At 46.0% G+C, this 16,415-nt stretch overlaps 1 protein-coding gene across 4 annotated transcripts in view; it reads right to left on the bottom strand.

Moving 5' to 3' along the window:
- Window positions 1-12,704, bottom strand: part of AP3M1 (adaptor related protein complex 3 subunit mu 1) — a 125,364-nt gene extending 112,660 nt beyond the window's left edge. Inside the window, exon 1 of one of the 4 annotated variants that reach the window (XM_078642745.1) lies at window positions 12,567-12,704. The gene's annotated coding sequence lies outside the window, so the exon portion shown is untranslated. Of the gene's footprint in view, window positions 1-12,463 lie in introns of all 4 variants that reach the window. The other 3 variants (XM_078642746.1, XM_078642748.1, XM_078642747.1) reach the window with 3 other exon arrangements.
- Between the last annotated feature and the right edge of the window lie 3,711 nt (window positions 12,705-16,415).

The raw sequence follows: 16,415 nt of genomic DNA, 5'->3' as shown, positions 1-16,415 counted from the left end.
CTCAATTAGATGACTGCAGTGGAGCTCTCCAGGAAAACTAGATCCTTGCTGCTTTTTTGCAACAGAAACGGGGCACACTCCATTAAATAAGTCTGTCTGGAGGCACGAGAAGATAAGTTTATTCGGTGTATATACTTGTTTCCCCACAAGCAGCAACTGCCACACCCTGGACTTTCTTGATCTACAAATGTCATTATACCTTCCAAATTCCATCTTTCTCCTACAGATCAAAACGTGATGGTCCAGACAAGAGCGGAAGTCCAGGGCCCAGGAGCCAAAGGCATCAAGGTACAAAACCTTTCACTGTTCTAGACACTTTTGCACCTCTGATTTTAGTCTGGGTCACAATCGAAACTTAGTGGTCCAAATCAGCTACTGCATTGTACGTTCCTAATAGTATCTTAGCTCGAATTGTGTGGTACCAATACAGTGCACTGAGAGATCAACTCCAGATAGCTAGTTACAAGCAAAGTAGGATAAGTCACTTGTTGTCTAACTAGTCTATAAGTCTAAACTAGAAAATAAATATCCTGCTCAGGTCTCTTCTTACTTCCCAGAGTCTGATGGTCACCTACATTTGGTTCAGAAAACATGAGAAAAGGAAGGCTGCATAAGTTGGAAGGAGCAGGGGAGGGCACATATAAAAAAGCCCTTATCACTACATAAAGAAAGCGTACAGGTCTTGTGGCCTCTGGTTTAGTTACAGCTTGCCAGTGTAATCATGCCAAGCTATGGTTAACACATGTTGCATGAGTTAACCACAATACCTCCAAGAGAATCCAAGGGCAAATAAACGTTTGCGTTCAATCGCAAGGAGCCGGCTCATTGAAAGCTAAATATAGGAGCATGGCTTGAGCCGCAAGCATGGCAGGAGTGGTTTTGTAGAGAACCGTCTGAAGCATTCTGCCCTCTGTCCGTCCCTGTTGCCCGGGAGACGTAAATTGTTCCCACTGATGAATGGAGGGGATGAGCTGTACATGGCACATCAGCTGGTAGATATATGCTGATGAAACCTTGCCCAAGACGGTGATTGCCAACTGAAGGAACAGCAATCCAGGCTTGCATGCAAGAAACACAGTCAAGCTTACCGACAAAGATAGCTCTAAAGTGAGGACCCCACATGGAACCTGAATCAGGGCCTGAGTCGGGACCCTCCTTGCCGAGAGAGGAGACCAAATTGAGGCCGGCACACACAAGCAGAGAAGACTGCATGAGGGCCGCCACATGGACAAGCCATGAGAGACAATGGTAAGCAGCACCTGGATGCAGCAGTCGTGGGGAGCTGGTGGTGGGCACCAGGCCTGACATGCTGAATGTCCATACCTCGGGGTGGCGAAGAAGGTCTATAAAGACTGACCCGCCAAGATGTGAAATCTGCTTGCTAGAGGTCAACATGGATGCAAGTCAGAAGCCTGTGGAGATCCCTAGAACACCCAGAGAAGCTTGAATAAAGAGGCAATATATTGATCTACTCTCAGCTGCTCTTGCAAGCAAATCTTTCTGTTGAAAATCATTAAAGTGTCATCAGATAATGTGATCAGGGGAATGGGGACACTAACAGTGTGTATGAACAACAACATAACAAAAGGCCCCTTGGTGTCATGCTTCATCATCGGGGTCTTCGCAAACCTCTACGGAATGCGGCGTGCTACGACTCACGACTACGCAGGAGCACTAACATGTGAACTATGTGTTGGTGTGTGTGGGTAAAATAGTGTGAGTGGTGAGGTGAGTGAAAAAATTAAAAAATACCTTCGTCGGAGCCGCGTTGAGGGGGAGAAGCCAAGCAGGCACTGCTGTAACCGTTGCCAAAGTGGGCAGGACAGGAGACCCCCAACACTACGCACCTGGCTCATGAGGTTATTAGACCCATTTTCTTAAGTTCAGTTTTTTCGCCAATTGGGCACAACGAACTTAAATAAAAAACAGATAGGTACATTTCACCTAGACTTATTTTTGTAGAGCACACTTTTATATTTACACCCATGTGAGTAAGGTGAGGATAGTTAGTGCATATCCTTGTCCTGAAGAAGGAGTTTTTTAACTCCGAAACATGTCGACAACGCACTTGTGAGTTAGTCTTACCCTTAATAGACAAGACTACCTCCCTAGCACTTTTTAATGATACCAGCCGGGGACTGAATAAAGTTGTTTGGAAACCCACGAGCCAGGTATTTTTTAATTTTTTAAAAAATTTTCACTCACCTCACCACTCACACTATTTTACCCACACACACCAACACATAGTTCACATGTTAGTGCTCCTGCGTAGTCGTGAGTCGTAGCACGCCGCATTCCGTAGAGGTTTGCGAAGACCCCGATGATGAAGCATGACACCAAGGGGCCTTTTGGTGTGTGAGGGGTATTTAAACAACACTGGTTGCTCCCCACCACTGTAGGGATCACCAAACCCAACCTTGTGGATTCCTTTTTGTTTATACATACCTCTAGGGGAGACAGAATCCACTTCTCCTCTCCCTCCCCCTTTTGTTTATTATATGAACAACAACATATACATGGAAAATGTCTCTTTTGGTGCATAAGGCAATGACACAGTGACTTGATCAGTGAGTGCGACGAGTGGTGGCTGCTTTGCCTGCAGAGAAGCACAGCACGGTACATGAGCTTCACCTTGCCACATATGTTTAGGAACCTCTGATTCCAAAGAGTTCAGTGAGTGAAAAATAAAAGCTAAATAAGACCATGTTGCTGCCAGCAACGGCCCTTAAAGACCTAGTCAACGGCAGAATCAACAGAGGTTACCAGTATCTCACAAATCCACCACACGAGTACATTTGGGACTAGTATCTCGCTTGTCTTGCCTGTTAAAGAGGAAGGAACAAACAGCTTCGCTACGGAGAGCAGCACCAGGTTGGATCTAGGATGACAGATCTGGTCCCCACACTCTGGGGTGGGTGCAAGGTTTTCTACTACCTCACATCTTTTCCTTGTGCAATGTTGTAACAATACCTCACCTCTTGAAATCCATAACTTGATTTAACCCAGGATCCCCACAGAAACAGGGTCAAATGTAAAAAGAAACAGCAAATGTTGGATACAGACTTCGCCAAGAAAGAGACCTCACCCTTTACTGAGCAGATTCTACAAGCATTTCAAAGGTCCAGGGGTACCCTGGAAAGGAAAATAACATTTATAAATCAGAGAGATGGTGTTAGATGTTAACCCTCCAGCAACGGGACCTCAGGAATGTGGTTGACAGAGTTATGACAGCCAAAGACAAAATATCGGAGCTCAAAGACAATGTCAAGAAACCTAAAAGTGCTGCACAACAGCTGGCATCAACAACCAAAGTAATGGTGCGCCGTACAGACAATATGGATGGACATTATTGCAGTAATCATCTGAGGTTTCTGGGGTTGTCAGGGTCGGTGGAAGGGGCCCACCCTGAACAATATTTAGAATGTAGGATGAAGTTAAATATCCAGGTTGAAAGGCTAGCCAGCTGTAGTTTTCTTACTTGAGCATGCTCACTAGGCCTCTGCAACAAACTCCTACACATTCTTTTGTTGCCTATGGTTTAAATTATAAGGACAGAGATACAATCCATATGGGTACCACAGAGAAAACAGAGGCAAAAACCACAAAATAATTTAGGTCAAATATTTACTACGACCAATAAATGCAATGTACATGATCCTTCACTCTGCTAAACTGACGGATATCTTTCAAAATAAGTCCTTCATCTTTGAAATACTGCATTAAGGGTGGGTCGAAGAGCGACATGAGCTGCATGGCAATAAGGACAAAGCCACAGGACAATACCAGGCTGCCCATGCAAAAGATGTCAGACCGAAAGAACAGCGTCTTAGACTGAGACGCAGGCCCCACTCTAGTTCACAAAAGAGATCATAAGACAAAACTGGGGAGCTTAAGTGGAGCAAGCCCTAGTGGAGAACCATCTGGTTTGGAACAGGGAAAGGAAGACAATCCTCAACTGTTATGTTGTTACAAACCTTGGCTTAGGTGGACTAGGATGCATCACAATCTGCACAATAATCCAACACAGATGGGTGATCAGAGAAAGGCAGAAAAAGAATTAGAATTACACCCCCACAACACTGGAAATCCTGGTTCTAATTTCTTCTTTGGACTCGTAGAACTCTTTAGGAAATCATTTCATTTGATATACAGAGTTAGCTGGCTCTGTATATACTATACCAAAATGAGGTTTAGTGTGCACAGAGTCCAGTGGACCCCCAAATGTAGGCAGATGTAAAAATAGATAACACCTTACTCTCCATTTGTGGTAGTGTGGGCGAGCAGTAAGGCTGTATCAGAGGGTGGTGTTAAGCATTTGTTGTACACACTCAATCAGCAAATTATGTCACACACTCAAAGACTGGACTCAGACCAATTTTGTTTGTATACAAATATTATTAAAGTTATTTTGTTTCCAGAACCAAGCCAAGCCTGGCACAGGGAAATGAAATGAATGCTTTGCAAAATATTATGAAGTGTTTACAAGTGAATGCAAGTTTGAATGCAGTGGTTTGAAATACAGGTAAGTCAAGGTATTGAAATTACTGTACAGATTACTTTTTCGTTACTTTTTACAATGCTTTTTAAGTTACTTTTTCTACTCAGTGTGATATGCTTAGATATCATACTGGGACATTTCCTAAAGAAAAAAGTAAAATCAGTTTTGCACAATTGTAATTTTTCAGAATTCCATACAAATCAACTCCACACTTAGAAACATTTTCACAGAAAAACAGTCAATAGATTCCTATGTAGAGAAATGAAGTTAACGGTTGCCAGGTAAGTAATCGGTCTTTGGGGTTGTGTTTCTGGAGTAAGAACAAGGGCTCCCCCAGGGTAAATGATGCACTCTTGTTACACCCTCAGCAGCACTAGTGTGACCGGGAGCAGAGTGCTGAGGCCCAATATTATCCAATGGGGATAGGTGGCCTCTGGTTGGTGGCTGTTTACGAGCAGGCCACTGGGTTGTGGGAGCAAAGCTCCTGGTGTTAGGCTGAGGGCAAAGGAGGATCTGAGATAGCGCCCAAAGTACACCCGCAGTGGCACAGGGGGGGCTGGGTGCAGGATGCTGGTTTGGCGTCAAGTGCCCTGTTGATTGCAATGGGGATTCTCCGGTTTCAATAAAGACTGCAGGCTCGGGGACGACGATCTTCTGGAGGCGACCACCGGTTGAAGAGGTAAGTTGGGATGCTGGGATCCGTCGGCTAAGCCACCCAAGGCCGTGGGGCTTCGGGTGCAGGAGTGTCTCTAGGCGTCGGGGTTCTCTTACCAGCTTCGGTCAGGGGGATTCTCTAGAAAGAGGCTGCAGGCTTCCCTGGGAAATTCGAGGCAGGTCAGAGATCACCAGATCTCGGGTCAGAATCGCCGGGGAGACCTCCCCATGGTGTTGGGCCACTCGAACTCGGGCCATGGGCAACGGGTGCAGAGTGGTGCAGACTCACGGATTTGGCCGGAGCCAGAGTCTGTGGGTGAACAAATCCGGTGTTCACGGGAGACAAAGTCTGTTCTTTAGAAGGCAGGGTAGGTCCTCAGCGTTCTTGAGGTTGTTGGCTGCAGGAAACACCGGAGTTTCGCTTCTGCAGGTACAAGGCAGGGACAGGCCGGTAGGGCTGGGGCCAAGTCTGTGGCTGTCCTCTTCTTAGCTTCAGCACGGCTGTTTGGTCCTTCTTTTCTACTTGGTCATTTCTTGTCTGAGGAGGCAAGGTTCAGGGGCACCCCTAAATACTAAATTTACGGTTGTTACAGGTAAGTAAAGGTTGGGACCAATGGGCCCCTTGCTTGGGGTTGGTACACCCCCTATTATGCCACCCTCCAGTGGGAGGGGGGCATGTGCCTCACTCTGGTTGGCTGGGTCCCCCCCATCTGCAAGATGGTGGGGACCGAACGTTGCGATTCACCTCGCCTCCCCCACCTGAGGTGTGGGATTGGCAAAGGTGGGCACACCTCCCTTTCTCACTTGGTTTTCCCCCCCACTTCTCCCGCCCAAAAGTGGGGGTCAGAACCGGCGGGGACCAGTTGCTGGAAGCAGCAAAAGGCCTGGGGAAGCTTACAAAGGCGGCAAGCCTTTAAAGCTTCCCCTTCGTGGATCTTGCCCATCCTGGGGGGAGGAGGTTTGGCACCTCGTCCCAGGATGTGAATTGTTTCAGACCCCCGAGAGCAGCAGACTCTCAAACCAGGGGTTCAGAAACATGTGTGGTGGTGACAGCTGGTGAGCAGTCACTCAGCCTGGACACTAGTGTTAGGTCATTTTTCAGGGGGCATTTGTAAGATGCCCTCTACGTGCATTTTTCCTTAAATTCCACACTGGCATCAGTGTGGGTTTAATGTGCTGAGAAGTTTGATACCAAACTTCCCAGTTTTCAGCAAATCCATTATGGTACTGTGGAGTTCATAATAACAAACTCCCAGCACCATATACTCTTAATGGCATTACTGCACTTACAATGTCTAAGAATTGGCTTAGACACTTTAGGGGTACAGGGCTCATGCACCCGCACCCTCACCACTGGTATAGTGCACCCAGCTTAAGGGTGGCTGATCTATGCCAGGGCAGTGGGTTGCAGCCATGGCACACAGTGATGTGTGCCATGTTGACTCTTCACTTTGTTCTGCATCAAAACATGGAGCCTGCAAAGGCAGTGTGTGTGTGTAAAGGTACAGGGCCTCTAAGGGTGGCACAATAAGTGCTGCAGCCCTTAGAGGCCTTCCCTGGTCACAGTGCCCTGGGTATCTGTGGTACCCTTTACCAGGGGTTGACCTACGGCCAGAGAGTGCCAATTGGGTTTAGTTTCAATGCAGTTTTAGGGAAAGAACATTGACCCTGGGTACCTGATTGGCAGGAGCCCGGGGCGCACACAGTCAAGTACATCAGCAGTTCAGCAAAAAGTGTGGACAACCATGCAAAAAGATGGCACTTTCTTACAACATACAGAAAACTAGGATGGAAAAGGACGGATACCTAAATATATCTGGCTCAATAAAATGTACCACAATTGCATTATTAAATGTATATGTACCACCCCCTGTGTCTTAGAAATTCTAATAGGTAATTGGCCCAATATGTGGGAGGCCCCAATATATGGGAGGCCCCATTGGATTGCATGTTGATTGGGGAAGATTTCAACTGAATAATGGACAAGAACGGGGATAGCCATACACGAGGTGGAATAAGGTAAAAGGGCTTGTTTCTTCCTTGAATCCTTTGTAGAGGCGTATGACTTCTGTGCATGTTTGGCAATAGTAATACATGAGAGTAAGGCTTCATCTTTTTCTTCGGATTGCATTGGTCATCCTCCCATATTAACTATGTATACGGCCTACCATAGCAGACACACACACACATATATACATGCACTCTCGAACCACGCATCAGTAAGCATTCAGTTTTCATTGTGAGGTCCTTGAGAGGGCTGCAAGGTGGCATCCGAATACTTGGTGGCTATAGGAGGAGTCCTTCAGGAAAGCTCTCAGTACAGAGACAAACTAATGAAGGTTCAGTGGAATTACCACCGACACACTGGGAGGCTTTTAAACCTGTTGTTCGAGGAACTCTCAGTACAGAGACAAACTAATGAAGGTTCAGTGGAATTACCACCGACACACTGGGAGGCTTTTAAACCTGTTGTTCGAGGAGTGGCTATTGGTTTTATAGGGAGAAGAGAGAAGGGATATGCCTTGAGAAACACTGAGGCACAGGCCCTTGATTTATATGACAGATATAGGAGAGAACCTACCAAGCATATCCAAGATGAATAAGTTACAGCCAAGCGGCAATTCCACCACATGAGTATGAAGGAAGTTAAAGAAGCATGCTTGGCATTCCAGATCAGACTAAATGATCAGGGTGAACAAAGAAGAAGGTTAATATACTGGCTGAGTAAGCAGGATGACTGACCCAGATCGGTCACTTGCATACATAAAGGAAATGGCCTGATCCTAGTTTAGTAATCACTAACAGGAGAGCCAGCCTGATTTTATAACGAACTTTATGGCCCAGCAGGTAACAGCTCTCTCTGGCCACTGGATAGATTCATACCTAAACTGCTGTCACACCAAATTGCTGCATAAGATCAAGAAAACCTGGATAGGAAGAGCACTATGAAGGTAGTAATATTAATAGGGGAAAGTATCATGACACAATGGCCAGACATCATTTTACAAGGCCAATGCCTTTCTACTGTCTGTCCGCCTATTGGATATGTTTATTAGTTAAAGAGAATGGAGTGTATTGCCTCAACACCAGTTCATTTACATAGGCACTTCCAGGTCCCAGAAATTCCTGAAAACCTTCAGAGTCCTTCAAGGCTTCATCTTCTCACAGTCATATTGATGCTTTACCTGGAGCGCCCTGGGACTCCACTCACAGGTAAAAGCCTTAAAATGTCCCAATATGCCAATGACACACAACTCAACTTAGAAGTCATCTCAGATCCAGATATCCAACTTCGCAAATAGTACCTGCACTTCATACAGATCAGGATTTCCACTCCATGCAGGCAATGTAATCCCACAGAAATAGATTAACTTCTTTTCACCAAGAACAATCAACAACTAGTCCAAACCTGGCTCAATGACATACCTGGACAACGTCTAATGACAACTATCAGCAAACATTAAATCAACTAGTTTCACCAAGGAACACACTGCCAAGAAAACCATGAACGCTGGCGACCAGTTGAACGGGACCACAAACAACTCCAGAGCATAACACCCTGACCACGATGAAACTACACTAGCTTCCACTGTCTGTCCACACCATCTTCAAAACCAGGTGTATCATTTTTGTTTATTTCTTGGGCACTTTTAATAATATTGCCTTTCAAGGACTGGTCAACTTAATATAAGAATACCATGAATTGGCTCTTGACTGAACAGCCAAACTACTATTTGTTCCTAGTGCAACTCAAGGTTTCATGCCCAAGATGTAATTTGCAGCGTATGTGTTGACACTACAGGTCACTGTGATAACATTTACAACGCAGTAAAACTAAAAGAGAGAAAAAGCTCCTTGGCTTTTTTCTGGGCCATCTTGGTTATCGAATTAGCCATGAACATTTGAAAAAGTTTGTTAAAAAAAAGATATTTGTGAAAGGTTTTGGAGTGGACAGAATCAGGGACTTCTTCCACATTTATCACCCAGACTGAGTGTAACTGGCACAAGGACATCTTTGGTGCAACTGTAACCTAAAAAGAAGGGAAGTGGCTTACATGCTGCAAGTCAGAGTTGACTCGAACGTCATAATGTTCAAACTGCTAAGAATGAATGAAGAGGAAAGTAAATAAAGGTGCTGCACCTGAGGGAAAACGAAAGTGGTGTCCAAACCACTTACTCAACTGTGTACAAATACAAGTAGTAGAGATAAGAATGTACGTTTGAACACCACACAAACAAGAAGAATGTAAAATTAAAGGGCGAGGAATGGTGGGAAGGGTAATGAGCACAAACGTCTTGTAGCAGACGAAACCTCTGGAGTGTAAAGAAATTAGGTGAACATTTTACGAATAAACTTCAATCAGTATGGATCGTTGAAAGCCTGTGCAACATGCTACAATAAGATTACGATGTCTACTGCCTGCTGACTAGTTTAGAAGAACAGTCCCAGAAAAGCTGCCCCTGGTGCCCACAAAAGAAAGTATATATTGACACTTCTAGGCGAGACAGAGAGAGGAGGTAGTTTGTTAAGGATGGAGCAACAGAGTGGTTCTCCCTCGTGCCTTTACTGTTGAGAACTTAAAAGAACTATCTCAGATCTGGGGATAGCTCGGCTGTTACAGATCAAGAATGAAATGAAGTTCATTATTAGAGCTGCATTTCACTGTGCAGTACTACAATTGGAAGAAGGGTGATGCAGGGCAAAGGGTATTTGTTGTTACTACTGGAATAACAGAAGTGACAATGGGAAAAAGATGAATAACCATGCGCAGAATCAGTACAACTGCAGGGTGTGTTAAACGTTGGATGAGGAGTGACAAAGCTGACCAACACCAGTTCTGAAATACAGCACTACCTGGTAGGTTGGCGGAGCACTCGCAGAGATGTGGGTTTCTCATAATTAGGGTCAGCACTGAGGAAACTGTGTTGATCCAAGTAGGATTTCGTCACAAAAAAACAAATGAATAAAAAAGAAACTATCCTTTATTGGAGGGATAAAACGTACACATACCACAAAAAAAGGGTAGATTCCAATAATGTCACATTCCATCCTTACCTTACGCAGCCTCCAACAAAAGAAAACTATCAGCCCTGCCAATTATCACGCATTAGGCGTTAGACTAATGCATTTTAGTGTGGTGGTCCGCATCACCGCACTGAAATGCATAGTCACGCATATAGCGCCTCTGAGGCGCCGGCTCCTCAACTGCCAAGCTGCATGGAACCTGGCTGCTAATACACTATTTTAGTCAAATGACTGAGAAAGCTGGAGCAGCAGGGCGCTCTGCGCGCTGGCTGTGCTCTAGCTGTTACTGCTACAATGTAACAGAAATGCCATCAATCACCGCGCAGCCCCAGCATATTCCGGAAGCTGACATAGATGAGGTCCAGCCACCCCAACCCGATCCCACCTGCAGTTTACTGGACCAAGGACAGTGTCTGGCAGCCGCCGGAATGATTCACAGCTTCCTAGAATACACCTGCTTGACTGAGGCAGCCTCAATGATGCCCCAGATGGCCGCCATTGCCACGGGCAGGGTCTGAGTCGGTTTACTGCAGCCGGCCACCACCAGCTTGCTTTTGCCGACCCTCTTGGCGCTGTAAAAATGTAAGTGCCCAGCCTAGCGCCGGATCTGACACACAGGCACATTAGCCACATACAGTAAACACATGTACGCCTTTATTTGTATTAATGTTAATGTGTTTAAATTAATTGCGTAGCGCAGTCTGCCACGGGAGCGGGGAAAAAAAAGTTCCTGAGAGCCCCTGGCCTCCGCAACCACGTGGATCCTGCGTCTTCAGCAAGCGCGTCAGAACTAACAGGTAGTTTGTTGTTTATCTGGGCCGGGGTGCAAGGAAGGGACCACATGTCACACCTAAGTGGTTAATTAAACTGGTTTCCGAGCTGGCAGGCGGCGGCACCTGGGCCTACTCGTATCGACCACGTCATCATCAGCAAAACAGAGCCCTGCTGCAGCTCCAGGAATAGCTGCCATCCTAGGACCGTAATAATTAGGGGGTCATTAAAAAAATAATCATGTCCCAAAGAGCAGAACTGCGCATTTGTTAGAGGTATATTTGTTCTTGGACTAAATATTTACCTCTAATGACTTTATTATTGGAATTGAGTTATAGTCTAACTTGGTCTTAATGAGTGTCACTGCGTTAAATTGGTAACTACTTCTGCAGCCATTAAGAATGTTAACGCATTTTGGGTCTGTAAAGGAGAAGAAATATTGGTAAAAGCTATTGTCAAAAGCGTTCTTAGTTTGCACTGCAGTCAATGGGTTATGAGAAGGGCTGGTTCCAAGAAGAAGTTATGAAAAAATGAAAATTGCCAGAAAAAAGCTATTGACAGTTGTCATTAATTTGTTACAAAGTGTCAAACATAAGCCAGTGAAAAACTACCCAAAAATACCTGAAAGCCTATAAATGTCACACATGGGAAAACTGAAAACCTGGCTTCTATGACCATACCGTCCAGAAACCAGAGCACCCACCCCCTATCTAAAACAACTTCGTGAAACTACAGAAAATGAGTTAACTGGCTGGTGAGATCCAGTTTCTCTGTGCAGATAGAGACACAGCAGACTAATCACAGGGCTCTCTCTTTGATGCAGTTAAACAGTGTTACTTCCTCCAGCAGCAATTGCTCCAACGAACTGCCATCACAAGACAGCCTGGTGTACTCAATATGAATAAGCATAATCTGCATGGTGCGGCTGAGATTATTTTCTGAGCACCTATAGTGCTTGCCTGCCCTCTGTTGTTGAGCACTGCTGTAGTGCAGTCTCTGGTGCTTTGAAGCAATTTAAAGATATAATTAGATCTTTTTGTTGCTCAGTGGGTAGTAATTTCTAATTTGTGTATGTTTCCTTCATCTTCATTGCTTGATTTTGCTCGTGAGAAAATGTCACTAATATTCGTTGAAATGTCACTCATAATTACACTAAAATTATGAAAATGTCACACACAGCAAAGTGAAACCTTGGCAGCTATGAACGATCCATGAATTGCAGGCTATCAATTTTAAATCACGAACTAATACCAACACATAGAACCTTGCCTTCTACCATAAAACTATTCACTGCGAATAAACATGGGCTTTACGGGCTGTCAGGTAAAAAAAAGTGCTTTTTAGTACGCTTTAAGGACACTTCTGCAGTTTCAATATATTTCTGAATCTTTTCGCATGCTATAACTTGACAAGAACTTTCGGTCGTTTGATGAAGTCTTTGAACACGTCAGCCTTTGGGAGGAACCCACCTCTCTGTCCCCGAGGAGACGGTAGCCAGGTCCACCCCCAATTACCTGAGCCGGTGGTACTCTAGAATCCCTTTTTCTTAGCCTTTGGAGAAGAGGAATGCCCTCGCCCTTACCCGCGGCTGCGGAGGAATATACAATTGCCAATTACCTGGGTCGTGCACACCCAGCAGCTCTCAGATCAAGTCAGGTGAAGGATTCACCCACAGGTTCCTTGGTCCGACTCCAGGCTGACACATCATCCAAGATGGCGTCGAGAGGCCCCCGCCCAGGCTGCCTAGGCATTGCCTGCACACAAACCTAAGGGAAATTGAGAGAGGACTATATAAACTACGCCTGAAAGCAAATTTAGGTATTTTATGTGCCAACTGAACTGACATCTCTCCAGCCCACGAATATTCGAAGTAGTTAAAATGTAGGCACAGTCGCAAGTAGCAAAAGGCTAATTTACAACTCTAAGCAAAGTTTCTGAATGTGTGTAGCTTCCAGGCTTCCCCTATTCATCGTGATTAGTTAAGCCATTTACCGTGTTTTCCTAGATTTCTGTGACTTGTAGTCTTATTCTAGCTGAATTCCAAGAAAAACAAGCATTGGCAAAGCCAGAAGGTCTTGCCTATGCGAGATCTATTGGCTTTGCTAATATTTTTTAGCCATGTTGCAAATGAGTGAAAGTAAAGAATAAAGGCTTTATGACACAGCCACCGCTGTGTCATAGCGTTTAAATGAAACAAAATACTTGCAGCTATGCTGCACTGAAGGCAGCGCTGCTGTATAATCTATGCTATAACGTCTCTGTAGATTTATAGTCTGAGGGCAGCAATCGCTCTCCTGACCTTTGCATGCGGCCCCCTTATCAAAACAGGCAAGCACTTATGTACAAGTCAATCAACATGAAAGAAAGCAAGTTGCTTCAATGCGGTAGCTGGTCAGTGCCCGAGGTGTAGTTTGGAGGGAGCCGACTTTCAACACATGTTGTGGGGTTGTACAAGTCTAGGGGCGTATTGGAAGGGAGTACTGGATCTATTGTGCCATATAACGGACCGGACATTAGAACTAGATATGGGAGTGTGTTTGTTGCACTGGTTCCCACATACCACCAGAACGAAAGTGACAAGTAAATGTATAGACCTTGTCCTCGTATTGGCTAAAAGAGAAATCACAATGCACTGGAAATTGGCAAGGGGGCCAGGGTTGGGAAGGTGGCGGGCGGAGTGTGAGAAGTTAGCCTGGTATATGATGTTCACTATTCTAGTGAGCACCTTGCACCAGTCCAAACAACCCTTATGGTGATGGTTGTAAAGTCAACCTTATAGACCAGCTATCCTAGTGGTAGCATGGACAAAGCAGTCTTAGGCTAAACTCAAGAGGGCATGTGAAGCCAGCTGTTTTACCGTATGTAATCCCTTTAATACCAAATGAAAGGACACCACACAGGTTATATATATATATATAAAATATATATGTATTTATTACTAAATTACTCCTCTGAACTCTTTATGAGGTCAGAGGAACAAGCACATAACAAGATACTTAATTATCATACAATAAGTTGCACAAAATACAGCAATGCCCTAGGGGCACTTCAAACCATATACTAAAATAGTGGTATAAGAACCACGTCACAAACAAAGGATAGGCCTAGGGCCTGGAGAATCGCTGGGGCTACGCTGTACTACCAAAGGATAGGGAGCAGGAGGCCCACGGGATGCGTGTGCAGTGTCTTTACACACACACGAGTTACCATAGAGTTAGAATGGGAACGAAAGAATTGGAAACTAGTTCTTTTAGGTCACTTCCGGATGGACTAGGAGAAAGCGTCTGAAAACTAGGATAGTTAATACCCACAGGAGCACCGGAGTACTCGCGGTACCTCACCCACAGGAAGCGGGTGCATAGGTGTCAAAGTGTGTCGGGTTTCGTCGCTGAATCCTATGGAGCCGTGAAGAAAGATGCTGCAGGTGACCAGGAGGGAAGTGTCAGGTTGGATCCAAGGGCGGATCGAGGATGAAGAGTACCTGAAAGCAGAGGGGACAGAGTCTGGGTCACTAGCCAGTGACCAGTAAGGAACCAGGAAGAAACCAGGCGATGTCGCGAAGCAATCAGGTGATGTCGTGAAGCTTGTCTCTGCAGCCACGTGGACCAGGAGGTGTCGACAACGACCAGGAGCTGGATACGGACTGTGCCACAAAGGCTCTCGCTGTCGGTGGTGTCGGCTTCTGGATTGGAGTCAACAAGCCGTGGCAAAGGCAACCCACGCAGGAATCGAAGATGGCTTCTGGATCAGACCAGCAAGGTCTGATGGGCTTCTCCTTTTTAGGGAAGCAGGGGCCAGTCTGGAGCAACCAGACCAGCGGTGTAAATTCAAAGGTTCGTCGTCACAGACGCCACTAGCCAACGGGCAAGTGACCGGACAGACGCGTTGAGCAGGAAAATGCAGAAGGGCCCCACGCGGCACTCGTGGAGTGTGGAGGGCTGATCTTCAGTGCAGATGATGCTCGGGGCTGGGGCTTCTCAATCCCTAATGCACAACTTTGAGGGTGCCTCAGAAGTTGCACGGAAAGCAATTTGCTGGCTTTCCAAGATGGCCGGTCCCACGTCTCGCGTCGCCTCCACGGGTCTCAGCTTTGCTGTGGCTGTGGATCGGGCTGAAGGAAGTCTGGAAGTCCGGGTCTTGTCAGGTTCTGTGCTCGGGCTCTGGCGGGAGCGTCGACAAAGCAAACCGTTGATCGCTTGATGGTGCCTGCTTACACAGGGTGGTCATTTCTTGACCACAAAGGAGATTCTTCAGTCTTCTATCTTCAGGTAGAATGTCGAAGGTCCAGAGTTTCGTTTCAAGTTTCAGTCAGGATAAATCTGAAGTCTTGGGACTCAGCTCCTACCTATATACCAAATTTAGGGTCTGGATTACCTGCTAGGTCCCTCCTATGGGTGGGACCAGGGAAGGGGGTGGTTACACCCCTTTCCCTTTGTCCAGTTTCGCGCCAGAGCTGGAGTGCCCCAGCACCGGTTTGAACCGGACTATGCATGGGACACCTTGTGTGCCCCAGGCAGTGTCTGATTTCATTCAGCCCTCCCTGCCCCAATACACTATGGCTTGTCTGGGGTGGTGGTAGCACCTCCCAAGACAGGAAACCTATTGTCCAAGCATCCCTCGCTGGAAGGACTCCCAGCAGCAGGAGGTCAGACTTGTGTCTGTGGCAGCAGCATCCATTTTGTGATGCTGAGGCTCTGGTTAACTTTAACCGGGATTAGTAGGAACAACATGTCTTCTCCCTCCAGAAGGGTGGAATGCTACCCCCGTCCCCAGAACTGGCGAGGGGGTAGTATTCCAAAGCATCTGACACCTTACACAACATGTTTTGATAAAGCCAAACCAAAGTTAGCATGTAACCGCAAGGTTCATAATGCACTTAAGAGTATATGGTATGGCTATATCCTAGAACAGCTATAAGGACATGGTTCCGAAAGCTGCAGACAGGCTCAGCTCATGCTAGAGCCTCATCTCACATAAAATCAAGCACTCTGCCTTCAGGATTGTTAAGGCCTGCCATAGGAGTGACTTATAGGTGCATATGTGTCTATATATAATGGTAGGTATAGGAATACTATACCTAAGCAAGGGGTGATTACACGACCTTGCCCCAGCTGAGTGATCAGCCAGTTGTGTCAGTTTGCATGGTCAGCCAGGGGTGGTATAAGATATGCTGCAGCCCCTGGTAGGCCTTGGGTGCACCTATGCCCTGGGTACCTATGGTACACTGTACAGGGACTCATAAGATTGACCCAACATCCAATTAGGTATGTACCTAAAGTACATGGAGTCCATTTTACAGAGAGAGCAGATAGCCTGGGGCCCTGATTAGCAGGATCCCAGGCCAACTAAGTCGAAAACCAGCTAAACACAAGGCAAAAAATCTGGGGTAACCATAGTCAGGTATCCACCTTCCTACACAACCCCCCCCGCCCAAACGAAAGGAGATAAGGCTATCCTTGACCAGGT

Source organism: Lissotriton helveticus, chromosome 5_1, assembly GCF_964261635.1.
Source record: "Lissotriton helveticus chromosome 5_1, aLisHel1.1, whole genome shotgun sequence".
NCBI lineage: Eukaryota > Metazoa > Chordata > Amphibia > Caudata > Salamandridae > Lissotriton > Lissotriton helveticus.
The sequence above is the reverse complement of the archived record's forward strand: the minus strand, read 5'-3'. Positions and strand labels throughout refer to the sequence as shown.